The 22,735-nt window shown below is 54.3% G+C and overlaps 1 protein-coding gene across 1 annotated transcript in view; it reads left to right on the top strand.

Moving 5' to 3' along the window:
- Positions 1–18,798, top strand: part of LOC117797453 (collagen alpha-1(I) chain) — a 106,318-nt gene extending 87,520 nt beyond the window's left edge. The window contains exon 5 of the mRNA XM_034649717.1: positions 18,065–18,798. The gene's annotated coding sequence lies outside the window, so the exon portion shown is untranslated. The remainder of the gene's footprint in view (positions 1–18,064) is intronic.
- Positions 18,799–22,735: the final 3,937 nt, after the last annotated feature.

The raw sequence follows: 22,735 nt of genomic DNA, 5'->3' as shown, positions 1-22,735 counted from the left end.
TTGAGGCTTTGAGTTCCAGCCAGGAACCGTGAGTGTCTCTGTGCCCACTCAGTCTCCATCCCGGTGCTGGGATTTGTCCACCCAGACCACACATTCTGAGGCTGCGTGGTGACTCCGGCTAGCACCTGCTTCCGCCTGGAGCACGAAGGCCCCACCACTGGGTCCACACTGGCCAGCTTGAACTGAGAGAAGGGACCTGGGCTCTCAGAACTTCCTGGCCCTCGTGCTGCCTGACCCCACNCATTTTCCTTCCCTCCCCTACTTATATAACGAGCCCCTCCAGAACAGAATGGGTTTGTTGGCAGCAAAAAAACCAAAAAAACAAATAACCTAGCAGATTCCTTGTTTGGGTTCGCCAGCACCGTGGTTTGAGGCTTTGAGTTCCAGCCAGGAACCGTGAGTGTCTCTGTGCCCACTCAGTCTCCATCCCGGTGCTGGGATTTGTCCACCTAGACCACACATTCTGAGGCTGCGTGGTGACTCCGGCTAGCACCTGCTTCCGTCTGGAGCACGAAGGCCCCACCACTGGGTCCACACTGGCCGGCTTGAACTGAGAGAAGGGACCTGGGCTCTCAGAACTTCCTGGCCCTCGTGCTGCCTGACCCCAGTGGTAGCCTTATCTCCTCATTTATCTTTTCTGCCTGGAGCCTTAGACAAGATCTCCTCCACTCAGGACCCTGAGTCTGGGCATGTGCGGTGCACCTGCTCCCCTGCATTCTAGAAGGCCTCAGAGCCGTGGATGTGGGGTGAAGTGACCATGCCCAATCTCCTGTCCCCAAGGGGAGCAATGCATGGGCCTCTCAGAGGAGCTGTGAGCAGGTCCCTCAGCTAGATTGCAGTCTCCCTTCTATCTCCTGATGGTAACAGCAGAGGGTGGGTGCCGAGCCCAGTGAGTCGGGTGATGGGTTGGCCCATGGCACTGAAGCCAGCTCTAGCCCTTTGTTGTTCTTGCTTTTTTCTTTAATAGACCTTTTTTGTTCTAGATTTACAGAACAATTGTACAGAAAGTACAGACAGTCCCCACATACCGCCTTCCCCTCCCCGCCAGTATCCCTTATTAACAACTTGCTTTCCGAGGTACATTTGTTATAGTTGATAAGCCTTTATTAATACATTATTAGTAACTAAAGCCCATAGTTGACCTTGGGTTCGCTGAATCAGACAGAGTAGTGGGCCCTAAAAATGCCTGCTCCCCCTCCTCCCACCCCATGTAGCTCTGACTTACTGGTGTTTGTCCTCGTGCCTCTGGAGCCGGACCCCATGCCGGGTGGGGCAGCACAACCCAGGCGTGTAGACAGGAGTCCTCTCGTCACCGGGCTGGGGAAAGGGATGGCCTAGAACAAAACTGGGGGGTTTGGAGAATCTCTAGGGTTCGAGCCTGAACACCTCTTATCAAGTGAGGGAACTGAGGGCCAGACATGGGAAGTGGGTTTCCAATCCACACGGGGCGGGGGGAGGGGTGGTAGGCAGAAGTCTCTATGCAGGCCTATCACGGAAGGGGCGTAGGCCCAATTCAGCTGCTTTTTTAAAAAACAGGAGCTAAATTAAATTTTTTTAACAGGACCAAAAAAGTAAATTTTTAAAAAGAACTAGTCATTTGGCCATTTTAAGCGTTATTAACTTACCCTGGGGGCAACTCGGGTCCAGGGTGTGGTCCCTGGAAGCCTCTGTGGTCATGAGCTCTGAAGGAGGGCGCTGTTGTACTCAAGAACTCTGATTTCCCACGTGGGGCCACCCAGCACGAGCCTCATATGGCCGTCGGCAGGCCTGGCCCTGGAAGGAGGGGAGCAGGCAGATACTGTCTCCGGGCCCGCTGGTCTCCACGTACCGCCTGCGCCGGGCTCTGGTGGGCTGCACCTGGAGCCCTTTCGTGGAGAGCACCCACCAGCCCTCAATCAGCGGGACGCTGAGTTTCCTGTGTTTCCAGCACGTTCCTGGAGCAGCTGCTCACCCTGATGGCTGCCACACGGATGTGGAGGATTTCAGGAAGTAACACGGTCACACAAAGCTGATGAATGACAAAGAAGGGCAATTTGGAACCAGAGCTTTGTCGCTGGAGGAAAGATGTGAAAATGCCGACAAACTTCCATCGGAGGATGGCCTCGAGGACTGACCGTGACTGACATTTACTGCACACCCAGGACGGCCAGGCCCACACGAGGGGATCGCACTGCGCTGTGACTCTGTAAGATAATTTTGTTGTCATCTTATGTAATAGAAACATAAGCTAGAAAGTCCAAATCAGCTAAAAAGAGCATAGTGTGACAGAAAGAGAACCTGGCTGGAAGCTGCAATACCAGGATTTGGTTCATGACTGTGTGTGTGGATTCGGGCAACTCTGATCTCCATGGACATCCGTCACTCTACCTGGGATGAAAGGGGATTGATGGATTTGGAAGATTTCTTTCTTTCTCTTTTTTTTTTTTTAATTTTATGTATTTATTTGACACAGAGAGAGAGCACAAGCAGGGGCAGAGGGAGAAGCAGGCTTCCTGCTGAGCAGGGAGCCCAATGCGGGGCTCAATCCCAGGACCCTGGGATCATGACCTGAGCTGAAGGCAGATGCTTAACCATCTGAGCCACCCAGGCACCCCAGATTTGGAAGATTTCTGAGACCTTTTCCAACATAATACACTGTGATTGCATTATTTCCCTGGGCTTAGGTATCAGGAGACCAGGGGGTCTGCAGCAGGTCTGGGCCAGGTGAGTACAGGTGCTGACAGATAGCACTCTGAAGGGGTGGGTGGTTGCCCCAAGGGCATAACTGCTGTTCTGGGTCCAGTGGTGGCCAGGGTTGCTGGGGTTGGTGGAAGCCACGCTGCCCACACTGGGTCGGAGCAGCTGTGCCCACTGCTCAGAGGGCCAGGGAAGGAACGCAGGGGAAGGACACAAGGGGAGCAGGGAAGGAATTGCCCACCTGCCATGACAGTAAAGAGAGGTGGTTCTCTGTCTCTTTACTCCATGCATATTTCTGGGTACAAAATACTAGGAGAGGTCAGAAGGCTCCAGCCAGGACAGAGGAAAACAGATGGTGCTCGTCATTCCCCTCTCTCATGACATCCCGAGGGACAAAGGGTCAGCTCCTCTCTGAAATCTACCTGTACCAGCTTTAAAGCTCTTTCAGTGCACAACTGTTCAGGCTATTTTGTCCACAGTGCAATGAGGTGTGCATTATTCTATGTCCGTGTGTGTGTGTGTGTGTGTGTGTGTGTGCACGCGTATGTGATCAAAAATCTCATGAATCAATGAAAGGCATCCTTCTTTTGTTCTAATTCATATTTTGATGGTTGTGTAATCCACTAACTCGACATGATGAGACACGGATGGGTTTGGACTATTCGTTTGAAAACTGTGGCCAGATGCTTCTGGAGCAGCCAGGTCACCCAGGGATGAACAAAGAAAAGCACCTCTCTTCATTATGCTTGGTGCAGAAAGCCTTTGAATTCTTTCTGCATCCTTGGTGTTTGCGGCTTACGCTGAACGTCTTGTACTTTCCAGTGTGTGACGTGCTGGCCCAGAGCAGGTGGGTGGCAAGGCAAGAAGGGATAGAGGAGGAATCCTCCTTTCCTGCAGAAAGTGGGAAGAACCTTTTGATACGTGGTGTTACAAATAGGGACATTTGATATTCTGGAAATTTTGAGCTGGAGACCTTTGTGGCTATCAGCTCAGCTCCTGGGCCAAGCCCCAGAGCCACACTGGGTAGGTGGTTGGGAGCAGAGCTGAGGTCTCTGAGCTTGCACAAGACCCTCCTGCAGAGAGGCGGGTGTGTCTCAGAACCAGCCAGCAGCACCGTGACCTTATAAAAATGTTCCGTGGGTGCCCAGTTGTACTCTAATTTGCAGTGTCCCTCCTGCAGTTTGCCTTCAAGCATAGACCGAACTGTCTGCTTTTCCCTGTGGAGCCAGCGCTGTCCGCAGGGCTCTAGGCAGGGTGCGGGGGTCGTGGGGCTGACGCAGGGCCATTTGGGTCTGTGGGATGGACCCAGCAGCACCTCCACTTTCCCTCGTGGTTGGTGTTTTTCCTCATGAAGGGGACATCAAAGGGGGGGGGAGCCCCCATGACCAGAGTCACCCAGCTGGCCAGGCAGTGCTTGGCACCCACAGAGGGTTCAACCCCAAGGCCACCACAGTCTTGGTTGGTGGTATGGCATTTTATTTGTGAGTAAATAAACCGTCTCCAGAAACCTAGACTTGGTCTTTTCAAACCCTATCTTAAGATTTGTCTTCGCAAACCAGTAAAATGTCAGAGCTGAAAACAGCCCTAGAAATGAAGGGCTATTCCTCCTCTCACAGATGGCTGGTATTCAGTCTGTCCTTGCCTTCAGAAGGCCCGAGCAATCCAAGCTACCCCCTTGGAGCGTCATTCCCCAGCCTCAGATCTCGGGGTGCAGCATGCTCTGAGCCGTCCTCGGTCTCTGATACCGCCGTACGAAGGAGCTTATTAGCACCTTTTGCAGTATCAATTTTGTTTCGTGGAAAGACAAACTCTCGTTTGAGTCCTGCTGTGTGCCTGGCACGATGGACAAACGAGTCGCTCAGGTGAACCAGGCAGGGTCCTTGCTGTCAGCCAACTGCTGGTGTCGGAGGGAGAAGGGCTCTCAGACATAATACAGCGTGAGCAGGTGCCTGGTGGAAATCCGTCACCCAGCAAGTGACAGAAGAATGATTGCTTTCACTTCACAGGTGGGGCTCGCGGAGATGAGGCTCTACTATGATCGTGGGGCTTTCCTAAATCTGCTGCTGTCCTTTATGTGTGGCAAAGCTTCTTCCAGGACAATAAAATTAGGCCTATTTGGGCCGTTTCCTATTTTTCACTCAACTCTGCTGGGATGGACCACCTTTCCTATCCGTCTTTATCTTCTCATCCACCTACTTCCTTTGGGGATTTCTTGTGGCCCTTGGCAAAGCAAAGGCTCAGCTGAGTGTGCAGAGGCCCCCTCTGACCGATTGGGCCCCACTCTCCTTCCCAGGGGGGCCAAGAGCCTCTCTGCTGCTGCCCCTGCTGCCTGGGCCCTCGTCCACGGCCGGCCCCTCCTCGTGAGAGGTGTGGGACTCTACCAGTCCTGGCTGTCCTGGGAAACAAGATGAGGCTCCCCCTTCTATGACATCTCCCTCCTCTCATCACCCGGCTTGGGCCGGAGATACCACCTGTGGAGATGTGGATGGTTCTGGACTGAGGCGCACCCAGCAATCCAGGGGAGATGAGTGCCCCACACCCGAGCCTTGCTCCTCACTGTCTCCTGGGCCTTCCCAGCCTCTTGCCTCCCTCCTCGCCACTGACATGAGCTGACTGGGGCCCCTGGAGCCTCCACCCAACCTGCCCTCCCACTCCCTTCTTCCGGGAGGAACTGGGTTGGGAGAACACAAGAAACAGGGTTGATTCTAGTTCCTAATCCTCCGTGGTTCACAGAGGCTGGACTCAACCTGGTCTGCAGCATGTGCCTTGAAGAGGTCACTCCAGGGGCCTGAGCAAGGAGGAGTTTGGGTGGGGGACCCGGGCATGCGGACTGGGGGTCCTCAGGCCTTCCAGAGCACAAGGCCCTGGAGGCTGTGGACAAGGCACCATCCCCTCTGCACAGTGTGGGGACCTTCCAAGTTTCTGTCTAGCACTAGTCAAGCTGCCTACAAGGCAAGGCGAGGCCCAGCTACCTTTTAACAGGAGGAGAGCAGGAACACCCGGCCCTTGGTAATCCCTCTGTAGAACTGCTCATGCAAGTTATCAATCACCCTGTCTTTCCATGTAGGGATGGGGTGAAGGGCTCCTCTCTAATTATAAAGAGGAGCAGCTAGTGTCTTTGTTTTCTTTCTCTCTTTTTTTAAAAGATTTTATTTATTTAGGGAGAGGGAGAAGCAGACTCCCTGCTGAGCAGGGAGCCCGATAGAGGACTCAANCCCCAGGACCTTGGGACCATGCCCCGAGCCAAAGGCAGGTGCTTAAACTGCTGAGCCACCCAGGCGCCCCACAGCCAGTGTCTTTACGGAACCTTTGCAGCTGGATTTCAGGCCTAGGTNCCGAGTACTTCCTCAGCGCAGGACTGAGTACTTCCTCAGCGCCAGGACCGAGCACTCCCTCAGTGCCAGGACAGAGTGCTTCCTCAGTGCCAGGACCTAGTGAGTACTTACTTCCTCAGTGCCAGGACCAAGTACTTCCTCAGCACGAGGGCCAAGTACTTCCTCAGTGCCAGGACCGAGTACTTCCTCAGCGCAGGACTGAGTACTTCCTCAGTGCCAGGACTGAGTGAGTACTTCCTCAGCACCAGGATGGAGTACTTCCTCAGCGCCAGGACCAAGTACTTCCTCAGCGCCAGGACCGAGTACTTCCTCAGTGCCAGGACCGAGTACTTTGTCAGCTCCAGGACGGAGTGCTTCCTCAGTGCCAGGACCGAGTACTTCCTCAGCGCAGGACTGAGTACTTCCTCAGTGCCAGGACTGAGTGAGTACTTCCTCAGCACCAGGATGGAGTACTTCCTCAGCGCCAGGACCAAGTACTTCCTCAGCGCCAGGACCGAGTACTTCCTCAGCATCAGGACTGAGTACTTCCCAGCACCAGGACAGAGTGCTTCCTCAGCTCCAGAACAGAGTGCTTCCTCAGCGCCAGGACCGAGTACTTCCTCAGTGCCAGGACCGAGTACTTTGTCAGCTCCAGGACGGAGTACTTCCTCAGTGCCAGGACCGAGTACTTCCTCAGCGCAGGACTGAGTACTTCCTCAGTGCCAGGACTGAGTGAGTACTTCCTCAGCACCAGGATGGAGTACTTCCTCAGCGCCAGGACCAAGTACTTCCTCAGCGCCAGGACCGAGTACTTCCTCAGCATCAGGACTGAGTACTTCCCAGCACCAGGACAGAGTGCTTCCTCAGCTCCAGAACAGAGTGCTTCCTCAGCGCCAGGACCGAGTACTTCCTCAGTGCCAGGACCGAGTACTTTGTCAGCTCCAGGACGGAGTGCTTCCTCAGTGCCAGGACCGAGTACTTCCTCAGCACCAGGACCGAGTACTTCCTCAGTGCCAGGACTGAGTATTTCCTTAGGGCTAGGACAGAGTACTTCCTTAGCGCCAGGACCGAGTACTTTCTTAGTGCCAGGATGGAGTACTTCCTCGGCACAAGGGCAGGGTCAGGCTGCTGTACTTCGGCCTTTCCTGGGGCCCAGGGCTTCTTTCTTTGGAGAAAGGCCAGCCCAGCCCAGTGGCTGAAGTACTAACCTTGGCACAGAGGCCCAGGGCAGTCGGTGGGGGAGCCCAAGCCAGCTGTGTCAATCAGTCAGGACCCCAGGTGGGGCCATGGGGTAGGCAGGGTGGCTGCAGGAGTGAAAAATAGTGGTTTTCTTTTCTTTTTTACATCAGGAAGTCTCTCAGACTGCAGTCAGAAACCACGATGTCCTCTGTGGAAAATAAAGAATTCTGGAACTTCTCCGAGAGTTAAGTTTAGGCTTTCCCTAATTTGGCCCCTGTCCCTCCCCTGTTGCCGAGTTCCAGCGATTCAGGGTTTGTTCCTTATTTTTCTGAGAGCAGTTATATAATATGAATGTTTTTCAAAGGCTCCAATTGACCATGGCTCTGGTCACCACCCCCCACATTGGTACCAAGAACTGCCTGTTGGGCGGTTTTGAGGGATTGCGCAAACCCAGTCCATCTGGAGACACCTCACGCGTGCCTCCCACCTGAGGTGCTTGCCAAGGCCCTCACCGCAAGAGGTGAAGTTCAGCCACAGTACCCACAGATCAGACACAGAGGAGGCTAAACCACGTGAGCGGCTGTCCTGTGGTGTGATGGGGACTAGGAGAGCCAGGGGAACGGGCATGCAGGGGCGTCCTACGTGGGACCTGAGTGATGGGGCACCCGTGGTTCTGAGGACGCTACTCACAGCTTTCCTGGAATCATGCCAAGCATCCAAGAGGACCCACCTGGCATTCGTGCTGATGACCCAGGTGCTTGATGGGGGGATCTTAGTAGCCAGTTGAGTAACCAGAAGGTTAGCACCTAGGAAGCAGACTAAGGTACGTCAAGATAGACATGCGGCTGGGTCCTAACCACCTCGCCTCTGAGGTACCGACAGGGAGTGCAGGACATGCCCCCACCCCTCCACCGGTGCAGCCCATGTTCCTGCAGACTCTGCCCCCAAACCCTGAGCTTCGAAAGCAGGGGAGATTATTTGGTAGTCTGAGAGGAGAAGAAAATTATTTTTATGACTCATCATAGGAGGTGAGAAGCTGCATTTTNTTGAGCGGGACTGACAGAGCTCCTGGGCTTCCCAGGTGGACAATTGACCTGGGAGTTAGGGTGGTGTCCTGGTGATGTCTGATGTCCTCTTCAGTTTTGACTGGTAAGGCCAGGTGTGTCCCTGGCCAATGGCCCTCACAATCCTTATACTGCACGATACTTGTGATTGAACACCCGAGACTCCCAGAGGCTAGAACAATCTGCTGTGCCCGACACCTGAGGGGGAGTGGAGGCCTCCTGACCACCCGGTCTAGGGGTTCTGTTGAGAAAAGACTCTACTGTGTGATGCTGCTGTGGAGCTAGCGAAGCCACTGGGCAGGAACTGGCAAGAGCAGCAGGACCAAGTACTTCCCAGCGCCAGGACACAGTACTTCCCAGCACCAGGACACAGTACTTCCCAGCGCCAGGACCAAGCACTCCCTCAGTGCCAGGACAGAGTGCTTCCTCAGTGCCAGGACCTAGTGAGTACTTACTTCCTCAGTGCCAGGACCAAGTACTTCCTCAGCACGAGGGCCAAGTACTTCCTCAGTGCCAGGATGGAGTACTTCCTCAGCACCAGGACCAGGTACTTCCTCAGCACCAGGATGGAGTACTTCCTCAGTGCCAGGACTGAGTACTTCCTCAGCGCCAGGACTGAGTATTTCCTCAACACTAGGACAGAGCGCTTCCTCAGTGCCAGGACTGAGTATTTCCTCAGCACCAGGACAGAGCACTTCCTCAGTGCCAGGACTGAGTGAGTACTTCCTCAGCACCAGGACGGAGTACTTCCTCAGTGCCAGGACCAAGTACTTCCTCAGCTCCAGAACAGAGTGCTTCCTCAGCTCCAGAACAGAGTGCTTCCTCAGCTCCAGAACAGAGTGCTTCCTCAGTGCCAGGACAGAGTACTTCCTCAGCATCAGGACTGAGTACTTCCCAGCACCAGGACTGAGTACTTCCCAGCACCAGGACAGAGTGCTTCCTCAGCTCCAGAACAGAGTGCTTCCTCAGCGCCNCGAGTACTTCCTCAGCGCAGGACTGAGTACTTCCTCAGTGCCAGGACCGAGTACTTCCTCAGCGCAGGACTGAGTACTTCCTCAGTGCCAGGACTGAGTGAGTACTTCCTCAGCACCAGGATGGAGTACTTCCTCAGCGCCAGGACCAAGTACTTCCTCAGCGCCAGGACCGAGTACTTCCTCAGCATCAGGACTGAGTACTTCCCAGCACCAGGACAGAGTGCTTCCTCAGCTCCAGAACAGAGTGCTTCCTCAGCGCCAGGACCGAGTACTTCCTCAGTGCCAGGACTGAGTATTTCCTTAGGGCTAGGACAGAGTACTTCCTTAGCGCCAGGACCGAGTACTTTCTTAGTGCCAGGATGGAGTACTTCCTCGGCACAAGGGCAGGGTCAGGCTGCTGTACTTCGGCCTTTCCTGGGGCCCAGGGCTTCTTTCTTTGGAGAAAGGCCAGCCCAGCCCAGTGGCTGAAGTACTAACCTTGGCACAGAGGCCCAGGGCAGTCGGTGGGGGAGCCCAAGCCAGCTGTGTCAATCAGTCAGGACCCCAGGTGGGGCCATGGGGTAGGCAGGGTGGCTGCAGGNTGAGTACTTTGTCAGCTCCAGGACGGAGTGCTTCCTCAGTGCCAGGACCGAGTACTTCGTCAGCTCCAGGACGGAGTGCTTCCTCAGTGCCAGGACCGAGTACTTCGTCAGCTCCAGGACGGAGTGCTTCCTCAGTGCCAGGACCGAGTACTTCGTCAGCTCCAGGACGGAGTGCTTCCTCAGTGCCAGGACCGAGTACTTCGTCAGCTCCAGGACGGAGTGCTTCCTCAGTGCCAGGACCGAGTACTTCGTCAGCTCCAGGACGGAGTGCTTCCTCAGTGCCAGGACCGAGTACTTCGTCAGCTCCAGGACGGAGTGCTTCCTCAGTGCCAGGACCGAGTACTTCGTCAGCTCCAGGACGGAGTGCTTCCTCAGTGCCAGGACCGAGTACTTCGTCAGCTCCAGGACGGAGTGCTTCCTCAGTGCCAGGACCGAGTACTTCGTCAGCTCCAGGACGGAGTGCTTCCTCAGTGCCAGGACCGAGTACTTCGTCAGCTCCAGGACGGAGTGCTTCCTCAGTGCCAGGACCGAGTACTTCGTCAGCTCCAGGACGGAGTGCTTCCTCAGTGCCAGGACCGAGTACTTCGTCAGCTCCAGGACGGAGTGCTTCCTCAGTGCCAGGACCGAGTACTTCGTCAGCTCCAGGACGGAGTGCTTCCTCAGTGCCAGGACCGAGTACTTCGTCAGCTCCAGGACGGAGTGCTTCCTCAGTGCCAGGACCGAGTACTTCGTCAGCTCCAGGACGGAGTGCTTCCTCAGTGCCAGGACCGAGTACTTCGTCAGCTCCAGGACGGAGTGCTTCCTCAGTGCCAGGACCGAGTACTTCGTCAGCTCCAGGACGGAGTGCTTCCTCAGTGCCAGGACCGAGTACTTCGTCAGCTCCAGGACGGAGTGCTTCCTCAGTGCCAGGACCGAGTACTTCCTCAGCGCCAGGACTGAGTATTTCCTTAGGGCTAGGACAGAGTACTTCCTAAGCACCGACCGAGTACTTTCTTAGTGCCAGGATGGAGTACTTCCTCGGCACAAGGGCAGGGTCAGGCTGCTGTACTTCGGCCTTTCCTGGGGCCCAGGGCTTCTTTCTTTGGAGAAAGGCCAGCCCAGCCCAGTGGCTGAAGTACTAACCTTGGCACAGAGGCCCAGGGCAGTCGGTGGGGGAGCCCAAGCCAGCTGTGTCAATCAGTCAGGACCCCAGGTGGGGCCATGGGGTAGGCAGGGTGGCTGCAGGAGTGAAAAATAGTGGTTTTCTTTTCTTTTTTACATCAGGAAGTCTCTCAGACTGCAGTCAGAAACCACGATGTCCTCTGTGGAAAATAAAGAATTCTGGAACTTCTCCGAGAGTTAAGTTTAGGCTTTCCCTAATTTGGCCCCTGTCCCTCCCCTGTTGCCGAGTTCCAGCGATTCAGGGTTTGTTCCTTATTTTTCTGAGAGCAGTTATATAATATGAATGTTTTTCAAAGGCTCCAATTGACCATGGCTCTGGTCACCACCCCCCACATTGGTACCAAGAACTGCCTGTTGGGCGGTTTTGAGGGATTGCGCAAACCCAGTCCATCTGGAGACACCTCACGCGTGCCTCCCACCTGAGGTGCTTGCCAAGGCCCTCACCGCAAGAGGTGAAGTTCAGCCACAGTACCCACAGATCAGACACAGAGGAGGCTAAACCACGTGAGCGGCTGTCCTGTGGTGTGATGGGGACTAGGAGAGCCAGGGGAACGGGCATGCAGGGGCGTCCTACGTGGGACCTGAGTGATGGGGCACCCGTGGTTCTGAGGACGCTACTCACAGCTTTCCTGGAATCATGCCAAGCATCCAAGAGGACCCACCTGGCATTCGTGCTGATGACCCAGGTGCTTGATGGGGGGATCTTAGTAGCCAGTTGAGTAACCAGAAGGTTAGCACCTAGGAAGCAGACTAAGGTACGTCAAGATAGACATGCGGCTGGGTCCTAACCACCTCGCCTCTGAGGTACCGACAGGGAGTGCAGGACATGCCCCCACCCCTCCACCGGTGCAGCCCATGTTCCTGCAGACTCTGCCCCCAAACCCTGAGCTTCGAAAGCAGGGGAGATTATTTGGTAGTCTGAGAGGAGAAGAAAATTATTTTTATGACTCATCATAGGAGGTGAGAAGCTGCATTTTATTCTCAATCCAGCACTACTTCTTGAAAGTGCCCCCAGGATCCCAGGATGAAGTTTAGTTCAGCGATAAGAACTGAGACTATGGAATCTTCTAGTGAAACCCTCTCACTTGACAGATGAAAAACTGAATTCAGGCACACCCGAGACACCCCCCCCCCGCTGCCGCCCCACCGTAAACCACAGAGTTGGGGCTGGAATTCAACCTCCTGGCTCCTTCCTCGTGCATAGGTCGTGTTCTCGCGGGTGGAGGGATGCAGGACCCGGCTGTGCTGTTCTCCCAAGCCTGGGGTGGCTCCCGATGTTGCTGGTGCTCTGTGTCCTCAGGTCTGCTCAGCGGGAGCGGAGAATGAAAACCATCCTACATGTGTTCCTTCCTCAGTAAGAATCAGCCCGCTTGTAATTGCACTGGAATGTTCTATGGTGACCCTGAGGTCTAAAACCCCTAGCCGGCCCTCAGGTGCAGGCCACAGGCCCCTGACATTGGCAGCCTTTCTGTTTGTCCTGTATTTGTGCTTTTGTCAGGCTTCTGCCTGGGGTGTCCCAGCTGCATCAACAAAGACGAAGCCTCAGAAATACTAAAAAGCCAGACCGCATCTGATCGATACACGCTTACCTCGCACCTTCTTTCAAGGCTAAAATAGGAGTAAAACAGCCCCTGTCTTTGGGAAATCATAAATCGGTTCAGGATACGTGGCAGGGGAGCGGGAGAGCTGCAAATGAGACCCCCAAAGTCCGCAGAATGTCGACGTTCCCGCATGTGGAGTGAGGGCGTTTGGTGGTGGGATGCGGCCCTGTGCCACAGCGGCGCGAATTACTTTTCATTAAGAGTAGGCCTTAAAGAGAAAGCATCGTAAGCTGCTTTGGGAATGAGTCACTGAACTGTTCAAACCCTCACTCATCCTTCTCTTCCCCTGCGGTTGCGCTGGGCCAAGGCTCTTTATTTTGCGAGGAAGAGCTCTGCATCTTCACAGCTTCTGATACCACGTTGGTTTTTGTTAATAGAGCCGAGCCATCCCAAGGAGGTGGTGGGAGTTAACAGAAAGAGCTCTGAGCTGGGAGTGGCTCGTCCTGGCTTATAGGGCCTGCTTGCTACTGTCTGGCTGTCTGGCTTGGGCAAGGGTCTCACCTCTCTGACTCTCAGTATCTTCAGCTCTAGACTGGGATGATACCACTTGCCCTTCCTACTTATATGGGCTGCCTTAAGGACCAAAATAAGATTGAAGAAGGGCACAGTAATGGCAGATTAAGGATAGCTCTGCTGCTGATACCTTTTTTGTGGTAAAATGTGGGCTTTTGCCTGAATTTCTGAACAGGGGTGGGATGGGGGGTTAAAAGGGCTACTTTGAAGGTCAGCTCACACGTTGGGAGTTTTCTCAAGCTTGGAGCTTTTCTCTTTTATCCCTGTGCTTTCCTGATAGGTGACTTCAGCAGCCCAAATCCTGAAAATTCACTTGCCCGAAAGACCCTGATACTCATCTCCAGAGCCCGTGGTCAAGGTCTAAATTGTAGTGTGTGCAGCTGATGACAATCCGAGAGTCTCTTGGCAGTAACCAGGTCTTACATGTCTCCTGGAGCCTCAACATTGCCCAGAGAAACGCCCACCCTATGCCAGGACTGGCCTGACTAGCAGACAGGAAAAGGAGGTTCGGAAATGGCGGGAGAAGATAAATCCATGAGGAAAGCATGAAGCTCTGCTGGGAGTTTAATATTTAGAAATCACATGAACAGGGCAGGCTCCAGGTGCCTGGGCCTTCTGGAATGTCAGCTGAGCTAGGAGGCCAAGTCTCCATTATTCCACCAGCTAATAGTCTTGTGGCATAGTTGCAGTTAGAGGTTTTCCCATACCTGGCCTCCAAGGTGTACACTGTTTCTTGGTGAGCTCTGAGAGATGAGGGCCAAGATTAGAATCGTGGAATGTGGGGTGGAGGAGCCTTCCAGCAAAGGCCGCCACTCCTGCCAGGGGACTTCCCTGTAGGGATGCTCGACCGAGCAGGCATGTGGTGCTGAGGCGCGGGCGCACAGCCGTGCTCCAAGGGCTCGATGCTTTCAGGAGCTCGCATGGGGCAGAAATAGCTGCAGGGGCCTTGCTGCAGCCCCTCCTGGCGGCCGCCTGGGGCCACAGGCCACCAGTGATGGGAGCTGGACCAGCATCCTGGTCTCTCCTCTTTCAAGACTGTCTAACATGAGTCATTTCACTGCTGGGGGCCTCGGTGGCTAGAGCACGATGGTTCTGTGAGGAACAAATGAGTATTTGTGAAAAGGCTTTCACGTGTGGAAACTGTTGTACCACACGAATGTTCGAGGGTAATGATTATATGAAACCGGAGAAGAATGTACTCATTAAAATGGGAGATAAGCACCCCACACCTGGTTCCTCCTCCTTCCCAGTGAACTGAACCGCGTGGGGCCTGCTCGTTGGCGGGCCCATCAGCACAGATCGTGTAGCCCCCCACAATGACCCCCAGAGGGTAAGGGGATGCGGAATCAAACACGTCTGCATGCCCACTGCGTGCCAGGCAAATACAGGCAGAGAATAGCCACACGAATAGCTCTCCCTTACCCCTGATGAACTCAAAGTCTAGCTAGAGAAATAGACTGATAAATGATCATAACCCGGCCTGATATGTCCTGTAATAAAGGTCTGTCTACAGTTGTGTGGGAACACAGATAAGAGAAGAATTCATTCTGCCTGAGGGTGGGTCCCTGCCAGAGATAATATGTGAATTGGGCTTTGCGTGGTACATAGAAGTTCACCCTGTGAACCAGGATTGGCGGTTGGGGGGTGAAGGGCAGGAAGAGCAGCAAAGCCTGGAGGGGGCAAAGAGCTTGGGGCATGTGGAGAATGGCAGCCAGCACTGGTTGTTCATGCACAGCCTTGGGCCAGGCTCTGTGCTAGAGGCCCACCCTGTCCTGGAGGGACTAAAGCAAAGCAGGGTCTGTTCTCTGAAGAGACGGCCTTGAACTGAGGTGTGTGAGGAGTTGAGATGGCGTTCCAGACAGTGTGTCCACAGATACACAGCCGTGTTTGGGAGAACCGCAGCAGTCTGCCTGGGCACTTGCAGAAAGGTGACGGGGTGCAGAACACACCAGAAATAAGGCTGCAGAGGTCGGCAGATCCCTGGGGCCTGGACTGGAGGCTGCAAGGCCTGGCCAAGAGCTCCTGACCATGGCTCCTCCCAACGGTCCCCTGTGGGAAGCTGGTGACTCTCCACCTGGGCTGCCGGCTAGATGATGAAGATGCCGTACTACACTGTAGGCTAATGAGCTCGCTTCTGTGGTGGGACCCAAGCTCCCCAGGTGCCACCAGGCCTGAGACCACTGACATAAACACCAGAGATGCTGAGTCTGGAATCTGCACACGTAAGAGCTACCAGTGTGTTCCAGTTGACCAGGTGCTGAAGCCACTGTCAAGTCCCTGGGGCGTTAGGGGAGGGGCCAACGTAGTATAAGACCTACACCTTCAGGGATCACTCTTCGGGCAGAGGTCTGGAGATGGCCAGAAAGGGGCAAGGCCGAAAGCCTTGGAGAACAATTAGGCAGCCCAAGAGAGAGCTGGCACCTTTTCTGGAAGAAATGGAAAAATCTATCCTAAATGGATATGCATGGAAATTCAAGGAACCCTGAGTCACCAAAACAATTTTGAAAAAAAAAAAAAAAGAACAAAGTAAGATATTTCATAGTTCCTGATTTCAGAACTTATTACAAAGTTCTAATAATTAGAACAGTGTGGTGCTGGCATGAAGACAGCCCTATAGACCAATGAAATAGAACAGAAAGCCCCCAAAACAAGCCCTCACATATGTGGCCAAATGATTTGTGATAAGAGTGCCAAGACCATTCAGTGGGAGAAAGACAGTCTTTTGAAAGCACGGTGTTGGGGACATTTTGCACGTGGGGAAGAATGAGGTTGAGCCCACACCTTATACCGTAGAGAAAAACTAAGCACAGATCACAGACCTAAACATAAGAGCTGAAACTAGAAAAGTCTTGGAAGACAACACAAGGGAAGAGCTTCATGGCTTTGGATTCGGCACTGAAGTCTTGATTATGACACCAAAAGCACATGCAACTAACTGAAAATAGATCGGTTGGACTGCCTCAAGACTAAGAGCTGTGCCTCGAAGGACACAATCAACAGAGTGAACGGCGACTTACAGACTGGGAGAAAATATTTGCAGATCATGTATCTGATAGAAGGTTAGTGTCTGGAATATAGAAAGAACTCCTACCAACTCACCAAGCAATCTGGTTAAAAAACAGTGCAGGGGCTCCTTGAACAGACGTATTTCTGAAGAAGATGTGTCAGTGCCCAAAAGCACCTGGGAAGAGGCTCCACATGACCCATTGTTGGGGAAACTCAGATCCAAAGCACAAGGAGATCCCACCTGACGCTCGTTCACATGGCTCCTATGGAAACAAAACAAAACCCAGAGAGTAGCAAGCGTTGAAGAGGATGTGAAGAAACTGGAAGACTTGTGCCCTGTTGGTGGGAATGCAAAGTGGGGTGTCTGCTGTGGAGAAGGGCTGGGGGTTCCTCAAGAATAGTAAAAACAGGATTCCCATGGGATGTAGCAATCCCACTTCTGGGTGTTTACCCAAAGAGTTGAAAGCAGGATCTCCGTGCGATACACGTGTACCTGTTTGTTTGCTAGGGCTGACACAACAAAGTATCATGGAACTGGGTGGCTTTCTTTTCTTACCGTTCTGGAGGCTGGAAGTCTGAAATTGAGGTGCCGGCAGGGTTGGTGTCTTCTGAGACCTCTCTCCCTGACTTGTAGATGGCCATCTTCTGTCTGTGTCTTTGTATGGTCTTCCTTCTTCGTCTGTGTCCTAATCTCTTTTTACAAGGACAGTAGCCACACTGGATCAGGGCCCACCCATATGACCTATTTTAACTTAATTACCACTTTAAAGACCCTATCCCCAAAGGTAGTCACATTCTGAGGTCCTGGGAGTTACAACTTCCATCTATGAATTTGGGCAGTTAGGGGGAAACACAATTCAACACCCATGTTCACACAGCTAAAAGGTAGAAGTGACCCCCCAGGGTCCACCGGTGGTTGAATGGGTAAGCAAAATGTGGTGCATCCATACAATGGAATATTACTGACTTTTAAAAAGAAGGAAACTGTGACACAGGCTACATCATGGAGGAACCTTGAAGACATTATGCTTAGTAGAGTATTCTAGTCGCAAAAAAGACAAATATTGCGTGATTTCACTTAATGAGGTAGTGGCCTTGTTATGTTCATAGAGACAGAAAGTACGATGGTGGGTGCCAGGCTCTGGGGGAAGGGCACGGGGAGTTGTCTCATGGGGACAGAGTTTCTGTTTTGCAAGATGAGAAAGTTCTGGAGGCAGATGGTGGTGATGGTGGCACAATGTACTTAACACTACTAAACCGTAGGCTTAAAATGGTTAAGATGTAAGTTTCACGTTACATGCATTTTACCACAATAAGAAGGGGAAAAAGAAAGGCTAAGGACTCAGGCAAGTTCTCCGGGTAGACTTCCCACATGGGGCTCCTTTCTGGAGTGTGGCAGTCACCAGGTGACACCAGGGGGAGTAGGAGCAGGGCTGAGGGGGAAGTGACCTGAGTTTGGGCCCACGCCACTCCTCTTGGCCATGGTGTCACCTAGCATCACTGACCATTCCACCCCAGCCACCGGCCCCATGCTCCTCCCCATGAGGCCCCCATCATCTCTTCCAGGAAGACTCGCATCCTGGACCACTTCCTCCAGGCCCCATGTGCCGTGTTATAAGATGAGGTCCTGTCCATCAGCCATTCCCAAGGTGCTGGGAAGCCTTTGCTCTCCACTCCTGCTTTCCTCCTGGGGTGCTTTCCCTCCTGCCTCCAGTCCTGGCCTCTTCTCCTTGCTCCTCTCCAGGGTGATGGAGGGCAGTATAGCCTTATGTTCTGGAAGGGAATGTGAGCATGGTCAGAATCTTCGAGGAAGCTAGCATGTTGTCACCCGGCTTTTACTCCACTTGCATCCACACCCCTCCCTGGTGGTCGGTGTTCCTGGAGGACTCTGGAAGGGGGCAGTGGCACATGCATAGAGCCAGTGTTGCCCCTGGATGAGGCCGGATGGGAACCTGAGGGCCACTCCATTGACCACGTGCTCTCTTTCCATCCTAGGACCTGAGTTCCTTTGCCATGCCGCTCCTGGATGGAGACCTGGAGAGCTCAGAAAAGCATTCTTCTCGTAAGGTAGGCCACCTTTCTCACAGCTTCTCACGGCTCACCTGAGGTGCCACTGAGGCAAGATTCCCTCAGTGAGAGCCCAGGACAAATGTCCACCTGCAAATGCACCTGTGCTCCCACCTGCACATGCACCTGTGCTCCTATTTGCGCTCCCACCTGCTTACCCAGTGGTGCACCCACCTCACAGGGCCATGCCCCCCATACCTGCCAGCTGTCTAATTTGAGAGCCTCTTGGGCTTTGCTCCTTACTCTTCTTCTCCATCTGGGTTCAGCCATGGCCCCTCAGACTTCCCAAAGGAGGCAGAGGTGATGTGGAAGGTCAACAATAAGCCAAGAGAAGAGGCTTAAAGTATCAGTAAATGGGAGATTAGGAGACCACCTGTGGCTTTCAGCTTGTCCCATCCTGGACAGGAGTTCCTTCCACCTACCATCCCCCCACCCTCGCCCTGTTCCAGGCCTTCCTTCCCTTTGGCCTTCACGCCACTTGTCCTTGCCTCTCTTTAGCTCACTGCCTCCCCTCCCCGCTGGCCGGTCGGCAACTCAGCAAGACTAGTGGCCATGTAGGGTCAGGCAGCCGAGAAGGAGTGTGTATCCTGTGAGGGTCGGTGGGCATGGCGAGAAAAGGGAGGTCAAGGCAGCCTTCAGTCAAGACTGAGGGAGTGTGCAGAGAGCTGGGTGGCAAGTCCTTCCTGGGCCCCATTACCCACAGCCCGGTGGGAGGTGGCCTTTGGAGGGGCCTAGCAACCTGGGTGCTGTGAACAGTGTCTCAGCGGGGAGATAGAGAGCCACATGGTTCTTTGGCTCTGGGTACTGCCAGGCTGGGGTTGGGGCGGGAGCACCAGTGCCGGACAAGCTAGCCTGTGCTCTAAGCATTCTGAATTGCATACAATTAAGGCAACATACTGGTTTGGGCCTGTGGGTTTCCATTGGCCTCAGCTCCCTGTCCTGAATGAGCAAGGGGCCTGATAAGCAGTCACTGGGGCCCAGTCTGAGAAGGCGCTCAGAGGATGTCCTCAGGAAGGAGCCACAGACCTCACAGCCCAGTGGGGCAAGGTCTGAGGCTGCACTGTGGGCTCTTCCTCCTCGCAGGCTGGCCACTTCCAAGGGTTTGACTCTGAGAAGCCCTCTCTTCAAGTGAAAACCTGAGGCAGAACTGTGAATGCAGTAAAGACCCACGGTGAGGACTGGGGCCTCATTCAGCCCCATGGCCCCCACTTTGGGGGCTCCCAGAGGGTTCCAGAGCAAAATCACTATCACAAATGTGTGACTCCAGAGCAGAGAGGGACCTTGGAGGGTTTCTGTATCCTCAGAACGCTGCAGGACATGGGTGATGGTGATGTGTAGGACACGGGCCTCGCCTCCCTGTGGCCTCTCGGGAGAGGAGGGTGTGAACTTCTGAGAACTTCCAGAGGGTCTGACCAACAGTGCAGGAGACAGAGGGACCTACATGCCTGGTTAGCTGGGAAGGCACTTCACCCTGACATCTGTGGCCCTTGACAGAACCTGGAGACAGGCCTCGGATGAAAGCCGGGCCAGATGCAAGTGGACAGGACAGGGATGCTTGGAATTCCCATTGACCTTGTTGCCAGTGGCCTTCCCTTGGCCTCCCTACGCCCACCCCTGCTCCTTCCCCAGAGGGCAGCCCTTCTCCTCTCCTGACCCTTGAACCTTGGTAATTCTCCTTTCCATTAGACTCCAGTGACCTCAAATTATATAAACATAAGGCCAGCCTTTTTGAGAGGCCGGGTTTGGCCACTACCAAGAGGATTTTCCAAACTGCCTTGGAAGGGCCGGCCTCTTCCCCTGCCAAATTCCATCCCTTCATCTTTGCAATTCCGATGCAAATGTAAACACCCCTGTGAATGGGAATGTGGGTTAGATTCTCCTGACAGCCTTTTCTATGGACATGATGTGTGTGGCCAAAGACAGTGGCAGATGCCGCTAGGCTCCTCGGGCACAGAAGTATGGGAACAGTCGAACACTTAGCGGCTCCGTCTGCATCCCAGGAGCCCATGTGTAGTGAGACGGATGGCTATACCTGGGCTCCCCTTCATAGGTGTTCCTGACTACTCTGGGACGCCAACCTGGCATTCCATAATATCAGTTCATGCAATCTGCCAGACCCCTCACTTTACTCCTGTCTGTGCTGCCCCTGCCCCCCGAGACGGCAGCTCTTTGTCACATACTATGTGTCTGTGAGGAGCCTCTGTTCCCCTTGAGTCAGCACAGCTGTGGCTTGTGGTTCCCAGGCCAGTCTCTGGAGGAAGGTCAATGCCAGGATCTCCAGATCATTCTACACAATGGCAGTCACTCGGGGTCAGCCAGCATGGCCTCGTGTCTGGGCTGGGGGGAGGGGGGTTTCTGAGCACCAGGCAGCCCGGCCGTTGCTCTAGCTGCCCTCCTGGCAGATGGCCCGACTGCCCGCACCCCATTAGCTCCTGCATGGCCTACACACACTTGGGGGTCTCTGGGCCCTTTTGTTCATACAAACGCAGGGAGTCATCCGATGACATTTATCAAGGTTCTCTTTGATTGCGGCTTGCTGGCAGGCGTGAGCCGAGGCCCTGTCCCCAGCAGCTTCAGTTGGCACCCACTCTGCCTCACCCCCTCCCAGCAGGCAGGGAGCAGACGGTGGGCATGCTTGGCCATCTCGTTTGCCCAGTGCTGGGGAGCATAATTAGGCTCTCGTGGTCCCCCATGGGAGAAGGTTGAGCCAGGCCGTGCCCACCATTACTTGGCCTTTTTTAGGAAAGGTCTACTTTCTGTGGGTTCCCTCCTCAGTGCCTGACTCCGTTGGCCTGGAATTCTCAGTACAGAATGGAATCCCAGGAAGGAGAACCCTAGGGCTCTGTCTGGTTTATCAAATGAGGTTCAGGCCAGCATTCAGGGCCCTCTGTGGCTGGCTTCCCAGTGACATTTGGCTCCACCCATCCGTGGTGGCCCGAGAAAATGGCTCTCTGTCTGTGCTTCCTAGTCTGTCTCTTCCTTCTCAGACTCTGGTTGCCCTCCACCCATCAGCCTGTCCAGAGCCCACCAGCTGTCAGGGTCTTCTCTGACTGTGTCCAGGTCGCCCTTTCTTCATCAGCTTCGTGCTCACGGCAGCCACGCCTTGCCTGCCATCCTCCCTCAGCTGCGTCTTGTCCCCCCCAGACTCAAACACCAGCACTTGCCCGGCAGTTCTGCCCTCTCCCTGCAGAGCTCCCAGCGCCGTGCAGAACAGGGCAAACACAGGGTTCACCTGTGGGGTTAGCCTTGCAAGTGGTTCCTAAACGTGACTCTCCGCCCCTGCCCTCAGACTTGACCTTGACTCCATTTTGCGTCTGCCAGGCTCTTAAGTCCCTCCCAGCTATTTCTGCCGCTCTAGGGAGGGATAGGGTATAAGGGTTAAGGCCCTGGGCCCTGAGGTCCCATGCCACCACTTACCAGCTTTGTGACCTTCACCCTGCCTCCAGCTGGCACCTTCTCCTGGCTTCGGGCTAGTGGTGCTCAGCAAGTGATGGGAGAGTCTACCAGATGGTCTGCCCCGATCAAATCAGACTGTGCCACTCCCTTGCTAAGAAGCCTCAAAGCAGGGGCGCCTGGGTGGCACAGCGTTTAAGCGCCTGCCTTCAGCTCAGGGCGTGATCCCGGCGTTCTGGGATCGAGCCCCACATCAGGCTCCTCCGCTATGAGCCTGCTTCTTCCTCTCCCCACTCCCCCTGCTTGTGTTCCCTCTCTCGCTGGCTGTCTCTATCTCTGTCAAATAAATAAATAAAATCTTTAAAAAAAAAAAAAAAGAAGCCTCAAGGCAGAGTGAGGTTCTTACACCACATGTGGCGCCCTTCCATAAGCCGGCCCTGCCTCCCTGACATTCCAAGTTCATGACGAGGAGCGTGGATCAAAATGCACGGAGGCCTTCCCGTGTGCTGGAGATTGTGCCAGATGCTTCCCTGTCCTAGATCCCGTCAACTACGGACCCTGTGAGTCAGCCTGGTGTCCCCACTGGATGGATGAGGACCCCGAAGCTTAAGTCACTTGTCCACACTGCCAGAAACCGAGCCAGGATTCCAACCCCGGTCTCTGTGTCCAGACTCCTTGCTTGTACCACCCTGCTGCAGGGTCATTTTCCGTGCCTTGTGTGTTGTCCCCCCTGCCCCCACCCCCACGTCCTCAGGCACATCTACTGCCTGGACAGCTTCTCCTTGGGGTTCAGAAAGACTCCAGAAAGCCTGAGCCCCATAGGTAGGGGGATAGTGGCAAGACCCGGAGCTCTGAAGGCAGGGATCGGAGGAGTAAATGCTTTTCATATTAAATGGATAAAGAAAGAGTTAGCCTCTCTAGAAGGAGACGTGCTTGCGCGATGTGGCTGTCGTGGTGCACGGCCTCTGGCTTGGAAACTCACTCGCTAAAGGGACTGGCATGGAGCCAGCCTGTGCACCCCCGATATGGCCACATGGGCCCTTTAGCATAGGGTGGGGAGTTGCAGGGAGAAGTGACTTGTGACTGAGGGTCACCGAAGGGGTCCCCATGAGGGCACAGCCTCCTGGAAGGAGCTGCAAGCCCAGCTCAGGGTGCCCTCTGGTGGTGGGAGAGCTCACAGGGCCCCCCGCCCCCGCACCTCCCGCC

The sequence above is a fragment of the Ailuropoda melanoleuca genome, chromosome 1, assembly GCF_002007445.2.
Source record: "Ailuropoda melanoleuca isolate Jingjing chromosome 1, ASM200744v2, whole genome shotgun sequence".
Taxonomy (NCBI): domain Eukaryota; kingdom Metazoa; phylum Chordata; class Mammalia; order Carnivora; family Ursidae; genus Ailuropoda; species Ailuropoda melanoleuca.
The sequence above is the reverse complement of the archived record's forward strand: the minus strand, read 5'-3'. Positions and strand labels throughout refer to the sequence as shown.